Genomic DNA, 8,804 nt, shown 5'->3' with positions numbered 1-8,804 from the left:
TATAGTGTGTGATTGTAGTGCAGTGTTATTATAGTGTGTGATTGTAGTGCAGTGTTATTATATTGTGTGATTGTAATGCAGTGTTAGTATAGTGTCTATGGGCAGCACAGAGGCTTAGGGGTGAGTCTTGCAGCAATGGGGTCCTTGGTTCAAATCCTGACCAGGACACTATCTGCATGGAGTTTGCATGTTCTCCCTGTGCTTGCGTGGGTTTCCTCCCCCACTATGAAAGACATGCAACTTTTTTGCGTTGGTGGTGCAGTGGTGAGCATAGCTGCTTTCTAAGCAGATGACCCGGGTTCGATTCCCGGCCAACGCCCTCTCCAAGATGTCTGCCTCACCTTCTCGGTGTATTGAGTCCCCAGGGGGGAAAGTGCTGTACAAATTAAGTGTTGAGTATCTATGAAAAAGGAAAGAGATTGTGGGACTTTATATGAAGCACACTACTAAATGAAACAAACCAATGAGAACAATAATTGTTTAATTACAAAGAGCCTATATACATATAAATTGGTAGAGAAGGTATATATAATGTAATATAATAAAAAAGGTCTCGACAGATATCATCAAAACAATTGATAGTCCTCAATTATTCCAACATGATACACATAATAATGGACCTTGGGTGTGTGGGCCCAAATTGTACCGCTAACATTTATACATGGATAAGAATCAGCCTCTTTGGTGTTTACAAAAAAACTTTTTTTTTTTGCTACAAAATTACTTAGAATCCCCAAACATTATAAAAAAAAAAATTCAAACACCCTAGAGAATAAAATGGCGGTCGTTTATAATATGCATTTTTGAACTAAAAAATAAGAGACCAGTGAAGTTAGCCCAATTTTTTTTTTATATTGTGAAAGATGATGTTACGCCAAATAAATTGATACCCAACATGTCACACTTCAAAATTGCGCCCCGCTTGTGGAATGGCGAGAAACGTTTACCCTTAAAAATCTCCACAGGCGACGTCTAAAAAATTCTACAGGTGGCATGTTTTGAGTTACAGTTGCCAATCGGTGCCCAGTAGCTGTCTGTCAGCGCCTCATTATAACCTCTGGTCAGTGCCCAATAAAGTGCCAATCAGTGCCCACCACAGTGCAAATCAGTGCCCACTATAGTGCCAGTGTCCATCATAATGCCAATCAGTGCCCAGCATTAACACCTGTCAGTACCTGCCCAATCAATGCTGCCCATCAGTGCCATCTATTAGTGTCTATCAGTGCCCATCAATGCCACCAGTCAATGCCCATCAGTGCTCCCTGTCAGTGCCCATCAGTACCCCCTGTCAGTGCCCATCAGTACTGCATATCAGTGCCACCTATCAGTGCCCATCAATTCTACATATCAGTGTCGCCTATCAGTGCCCATCAATTCTACATATCAGTGCCACCTTATCAGTGCCAACTCATCAGTGCCCATAGGTGCTGCCTCATCAGTGCCCATCAGTGCCGCCTCATCAGTGCCCATCAGTGAAGGAGAAAACTACATTTTATAACAGAAACAAAGAAAAAATGTTTTTTTTTTTTTTAGTTTGTTTAGTAAAAAAATAACCCCCCCCCCCCCCCCCGAGGTGATCAAATCCCACAAAAAGAAATCTCTATTTGTGGGACGAAAATGATAAAAATGTAGATTGGGTACAGTGTCGTATGACCGAGTAATTGTCATTCAAAGTGGGACAGTGCTGAAAGCTGAGACTTGCCCTGGGCAGGAAGGGGGTGGCAGTGCCCCCCCGGTATTGAAGGGGTTCATTTAGTGGTGCGCTTCATATAAAGTCGCACAATCTCTCTCCTTTCTCGGTGTAGCAGGGATGGAGGTCTATGAACTGTCATAGTCATCGCCTCATACAAAGTCACAACTGCTTTTAGGTTTTCTTTTTCGGGGAGTAAATCTGAACGGTGGAATAAAATGTAAACCAAAATGAATGAAGCGAATGTGTCGGATGTTTGTAGAGATTTTATTAAACACTTTTGAATAACAGATTTCCTGCAGGTGGATGTGATTGTTTTGTGTTCCCCTTTTCAGCCAGTAGGTGGAGCACTCGCCTCCTTTTCAGGTATTTCCTAGGCTCTCCTTCACAGCTTGGCTGGAGAAAGGCTCTAAAGATTGAGGCCGGGTTCACGCATGTGCGGCCGCGGGTTTGTGCCCGGGGTCCGGTGCGTGTCTGTTCACCGGTTCGGGTCTGAATTTGCACGTGAACCAGACCCAAACACGCACACGCAGTTTGCAATCCGCTCCGCGGCCGCCCCGGACCAGTGTGAGGCGGCAGAGCATCCCCCCACCCCAAAACACCTCCCCCCTCCATGTTGCAGGCATGTGGCCTGGTATTGTTGAGGAGGGGGGGGGGGGGGTGGGACTCAACCTTTTTTTTCTATTGCTAGCAATGTATTTTTTTTTTCCATTCAGCTGTCAGCGGGGAAGCCCATTGACAACTGATGGTCCGTTGTTAAGGATGCAGCGGCCGGCTTCCCAGCTCCGCTACTTAACAACAATCTATTCACTGTGTCCTGATTGGGCAAAGCTTTGCTCAATCAGGGCTCAGAATGCACTTTACTGCGCTTTGCAAATTCGGGCGTCCACCGAACAGGCGATGTGCGGGCCGAACTTTTGCCCAACTCTAGTCAACGCTGTGTGTGAATCACTGACAGTCTATCACACAGTGTCCTGACCTGGGAAACACTCCTGACCTGGGAAACCACATGTAGTAGGCTGTCATTAGATTAGGGTGATTAAACAGAATCTATACCCCCATCAGAGCCCCCCTTACATCAGGTGTCCCCATCAGAGTCCCCCCTTACATCAGGTATCCCCAGTAGAGTGCCTCCTTACATCGGGTATCCCCAGTAGAGCTCCTCCTTACATCAGGTATCCCCAGTAGAGTGCCTCCTTACATCGGGTATCCCCAGTAGAGTGCCTCCTTACATCGGGTATCCCCAGTAGAGTGCCTCCTAACATCGGGTATCCCCAGTAGAGTGCCTCCTTACATCGGGTATCCCCAGTAGAGTGCCTCCTTACATCGGGTATCCCCAGTAGAGTGCCTCCTTACATTGGGTATCCCCAGTAGAGTGCCTCCTTACATCGGGTATCCCCAGTAGAGCGCCTCCTTACATCAGGTATCCCCAGTAGAGCACCTCCTTACATCAGGTATCCCCAGTAGAGTGCCTCCTTACATCGGGTATCCCCAGTAGAGCACCTCCTTACATCAGGTGTCCCCAGTAGAGTGCCTCCTTACATCAGGTGTCCCCAGTAGAGTGCCTCCTTACATCAGGTATCCCCAGTAGAGCACCTCCTTACATCAGGTGTCCCCAGTAGAGAGCCTCCTTATATCAGGTGTCCCCAGTAGAGTGCCTCCTTACATCAGGTATCCCCAGTAGAGTGCCTCCTTACATTAGGTATCCCCAGTAGACCGCCTACATCAGGTGTCCCCAGTAGAGTGCCTCCTTACATCAGGAATCCCCAGTAGAGTGCCTCCTTACATCAGGTATCCCCAGTAGAGTGCCTCCTTACATCAGGTATCCCCAGTAGACCGCCTACATCAGGTGTCCCCAGTAGAGTGCCTCCTTACATCAGGTGTCCTCAGTAGAGTGCCTCCTTACATCAGGTATCCCCAGTAGAGCACCTCCTTACATCAGGTATCCCCAGTAGAGTGCCTCCTTACATCAGGTGTCCCCAGTAGAGCGCCTCCTTACATCAGGTATCCCCAGTAGAGCACCTCCTTACATCAGGTATCCCTAGTAGAGTGCCTCCTTACATCGGGTATCCCCAGTAGAGTGCCTCCTTACATCAGGTATCCCCAGTAGAGCACCTCCTTACATCAGGTGTCCCCAGTAGAGTGCCTCCTTACATCAGGTATCCCCAGTAGAGTGCCTCCTTACATCAGGTATCCCCAGTAGAGTGCCTCCTTACATCAGGTATACCCAGTAGACCGCCTACATCAGGTGTCCCCAGTAGAGTGCCTCCTTACATCAGGTATCCCCAGTAGAGTGCCCCCTTACATCAGGTATCCCCAGTAGAGCGCCTCCTTACATCAGGTATCCCCAGTAGAGTGCCTCCTTACATCAGGTATCCCCAGTAGAGTGCCTCCTTACATCAGGTTTCCCCAGTAGAGTGCCTCCTTACATCAGGTATCCCCAGTAGACCGCCTACATCAGATGTCCCCAGTAGAGTGCCTCCTTACATCAGGTGTCCTCAGTAGAGTGCCTCCTTACATCAGGTATCCCCAGTAGAGCACCTCCTTACATCAGGTATCCCCAGTAGAGTGCCTCCTTACATCAGGTATCCCCAGTAGAGTGCCTCCTTACATCAGGTATCCCCAGTAGAGTGCCTCCTTACATCAGGTGTCCTCAATAGAGTGTCTCCTTACATCAGGTATCCCCAGTAGAGTGCCTCCTTACATCAGGTATCCCCAGTAGAGTGCCTCCTTACATCAGGTATCCCCAGTAGAGTGCCTCCTTACATCAGGTGTCCTCAGTAGAGTGCCTCCTTACATCAGGTGTCCCCAGTAGAGTGCCTCCTTACATCAGGTATCCCCAGTAGACCGCCTACATCAGGTGTCCCCAGTAGAGTGCCTCCTTACATCAGGTGTCCCCAGTAGAGTGCCTCCTTACATCAGGTGTCCCCAGTAGAGCGCCCCCTTCCATCAGGTGTCCCCAGTAAAGTGCCCTCTTTATCAGTGTCCTCCCCTTACATCCGAGCCCCCATCAAACTCCCCCTTACATCAGTGTCCACCTTACATCAGTGAAAAGATATACCTGTGCTCAGATCCCAATAGCTTGTACATGTATTTAAACCACAGGTGTGCACCCCAAAGCGCCGAACACCTTTCTCTGCAGCCTCAGCTGCACTGGACTGGAGTGAATGAATGGGAAGTGCTCTGTACTGAGCGGCTCCCTGTCCACTCACAAGCTGATGCATAGTAAATCCAGTCTACTATGCTTCAGTTATGCATGAAAACAGCGAGTGTGTTCACTTAGAAAAGGAAGGGTTCGGTGAATGACATACTGCCAATTCCCCCTGCTCTCCATCCCCCACAGCAGCCAAGGGGGAGAGGGGGGGGGGGCAGCACTGTGTGTGTGTGTGGGGGGGGGGGGGGTAACAAAAGGGAAAGCCTGGGCAGTAATGGGGGAATTGGCACCGCACAGAGCGATTAGGGTGTGGCCCCATAGTAACCCTACAGATTCTGGATGGACCCTCTGCACACGGCTACACCCTTTCCAGCACATATTGCAATACATGTTCTAAGTGTTACTATGAGGTCACACCCCTTTAGGACCAAATAGTTTAAATGCATTTACAAGCTATTGTGATCAGAGTACAGGTATGTCTTTTCTCTGCTGGAACGCAGGTCAGTGACCAGATCTGAACCTAATAGGTCTCCCCCACATTGCATCGCTATGCCCCAGGTTGGCATGGTGCCCACCGTAGCATTTGCAGTGGCAGAGCAGTATAGGACTGGCCAGAAGAGCCATATATATATATATGACACACATATATATATATATGTGTCTATGTATGTATATATATATATATATATATATATATATATATGTGTGTGTCTATGTATGTATATATATATATATATATATATATATATATGTGTGTCTATGTATGTATGTATATGTGTGTGTCTATGTATGTATGTATATATGTGTGTCTATGTATGTATGTGTGTCTATGTATCTATGTGTGTCTATGGGAGGTCCTCCGGTGTTCTCCTCTATGGCTGAGCAGTGTGTGCGGTAAGAAGGAATCATAATAAACAACGTTGCCATGGTAACGGATGTAATGAGAGCCCCTCCCCCTCCCCGGGTCTCCTCTCCGCCATCCACCTGGGGGCAGAGCTTCCCTATCATCACCCCGCCTACCGGGACTGCTGTATAGAGCGTACGCCGCTCATCCCGTGTCACTTCCGGTATCGGGCGGAGCTCTATGCTGATCCCCGGAAGGACGGTCTAGTGATGGCACAGTGTGGGAGGTGCTGGCCTCTAGTGGCCCCGGAGATCAGTGCAGTCCCTGAAATGACTGAATACAGAGAGACATTTCATTCTACTGATATTATTATTAAAGTGGTTGTATACCCACTTTTTTAACTTTTACCTACAGGAAAGCCTATAATAAGGCTTACCTGTAGGTAAAAAAAATATCTCCTAAACCTGTACGGTTTAGGAGATATTCCCCTCGGTATGCGCCGCTGACTGCAGCGGCGCATGCGCACAAGGGGTTTCTCGCCGTCAAAATCCGGCGGCGGCCGAGCGGCCGGACTGAAATCTCCCGCGCGCATGCGCGGGAGTGACGATATCGCGGCTCCGGCCACTCACAGCGCCGGAGCCGCGATACCCGGAAGAAACGCAGAGGGAGCATGTCAGCTCCCTCGGCGTGGATCGGGCCGGATGTCGGGGCCTCGTTCTAAGGTAAGTATTTCATAATGAGCTAGTATGCGGTGCATACTAGCTCATTATGCCTTTTGCTTTGCAGGTCAGAAAAAAAAAAAAAAAAAATGTGCGGGTTTGTTACTACCGCTTTAAGTGTATTCATGTTTACAATGATAATAATAATTATTATTATTGTAAATATTATTACAAATAATAATATCATTAATAATATTATATTAAAATAAATAAATAATTATTATACATATAAAACATATAGTATAATGTTTTAACAACAATAATTAATTAAAATATATAATAAAACGAATAATAAATTACGATCTGATCTAATAATACAAATATATATTTTTCTATCTGATGCGGCAATTTAATTTTCTCGGTCCGTAAACAGTTTTTATTGCCCCCCCCATAATTCTGTTCCTGAAGCCTCTTATAATATATAATTCACCTAAAATTAAACATTCCCCTTAGGTGAATACAGTATATAGGACATATTATGTTATATACGGTAATTGGATGCTTTCCAGATCTGCTGTAGACCCAGATCAGCCAATCAGATTGAAGCAGCTGCAAAGGAGACCAATGATTGGCTGGAGGTTGTTCACAGGCTCTGTGATGTCACAGTGCTGGTCACATGACCTGCAGGCTATAAATAGCTGTTCAGAGGGAGAATCTGGCAGTTGACATTTGGTCTTCACAGCAGAGAGATCTCTCTTGCAGGAGCTCCTGACAGAGTGATTTGTATTGCTGATATTATCTCCAGTTATTGGAAGTGAGAGTCAGTTTATTGATTGGCATTGTCTAATCTTCTTTTTATAGGAATTGGCATTTCTTGACGTTTTCTATAAAAATAAAAAATGAGGACCGAAGTCCTCGCTGTGATTCTTGTTCTGTTGGTCCCTTGGGGACTAAACAGAAATACCATCAAGCAATCCCCAGAGGTCCACATGGATCAGGAGGAGGGGATTGTAGAAAGACAGCAGCAGCCAGCGGAGATTCCGCTTATATTTAGAATATTATATCCATGGGCTGTGCCCAGAGATGTCCAATCCCCACAGACCCGCATGGAGGAGCCCAGAAATGTCATCACAGGGTCCCCAGTGGAGGGGATTGTGACCACAACCCAACAACCAGCGAAGATTCAGCTGATATTTAGAATCTTGTATCCATGGGCTGTGCCCAGAGATGTCCAATCCCCACAGACCCACATGGAGGAGCCCAGAAATATCATCACAGGGTCCAGCATTGAGGAGAACATGAAGAGGACGGAGCAGCCAGTGGAGGAAACATTAAGAATTGAAAATGACCCTTCAGGACCCATCAGCTGGTTTTTATACCTGATCCGTCCTCCACTCTGGTTTAGCGTGGCAGTCCTGATCATTTTCCAGATTCTGAAGTACATCCTGCACCAAAATTACCTGGTCACAATATTAGGACACTATTTGACGTTTCTGGATCTGATTGTATTCATTTATCCACTGATGGATATCTGGAACAGCAGGGGAACGTCCTTTGAGAACCTAATGCTAGAACCCTTGAGCTGGTTTTTATTCCAGAACCGCCCTCCATTCTGGTTTAGCTTGGCAGTCCTGGTTTGTGTTCTCATTCTGAAGTACATCCTGCACCAAAATTACCTGGCCAGTGTATTAGAACGCTATTTGATATTGCTGGAGCTTTGTAGATTCCTTTATCTACTGATTGATATCTGGAACAGCGGGGGGGCATTCTTTGAGAACATAATCCCACCCCTGCTTATAAATATTGCTACTGAGCACCGGTCAGAATGCTTTCTGGGGCTTATCGCCATGCTGGTGGTACTGCTCCTAATGTGTTTCAAGCCATTCTACCGACTGTTCCGACCAACAAGTAGCAACATCACCTCACCACCAAGTGATGTCATTCCACCACCAAGTGATGTCATTCCATCAGCAAGTGATGACATCATTCCACCATCAAGTGATGACACCTTTCCACCAAGTGATGTCATTCTACCAGCAGGTGATGACACCATTCCACCAAGTGATGTCATTCTACCAGCAGGTGATGACACCTTTCCACCAAGTGATGTCATTCTACCAGCAGGTGATGACACCATTCCACCAAGTGATGTCATTCTACCAGCAGGTGATGACACCATTCCACCAAGTGACGTCTTTCTACCAAGTGATGACACCTTTCCACCAAGTGATGACACCATTCCATCAACAAGGGACGTCATTCTACCACCAAGTGATGACATCATTCCACCATCAAGTGCTGTCATTCCACCATCAAGTGATGACACCTTTCCACCAAGTGATGTCATTCTACCAGCAGGTGATGACACCTTTTCACCAAGTGATGTCATTCTACCAGCAGGTGATGACACCATTCCACCAAGTGATGTCATTCTACCAGCAGGTGATGACACCATTC

The 8,804-nt window shown here is 46.8% G+C and overlaps 1 non-coding gene across 1 annotated transcript; it reads left to right on the top strand.

Moving 5' to 3' along the window:
- Nucleotides 1–247: 247 nt before the first annotated feature.
- On the top strand, nucleotides 248–319 carry TRNAR-UCU (transfer RNA arginine (anticodon UCU)). Its single transcript has one exon. It is a non-coding gene; the product is annotated as a tRNA-Arg (tRNA).
- Nucleotides 320–8,804: the final 8,485 nt, after the last annotated feature.

Source organism: Lithobates pipiens, unplaced genomic scaffold (assembly GCF_037356315.1).
Source record: "Lithobates pipiens isolate NorthernLeopardFrog02 unplaced genomic scaffold, aLitPip1_a1.2 Scaffold_25, whole genome shotgun sequence".
In the NCBI taxonomy this organism is placed as follows: Eukaryota; Metazoa; Chordata; class Amphibia; order Anura; family Ranidae; genus Lithobates; species Lithobates pipiens.
The sequence above is the reverse complement of the archived record's forward strand: the minus strand, read 5'-3'. Positions and strand labels throughout refer to the sequence as shown.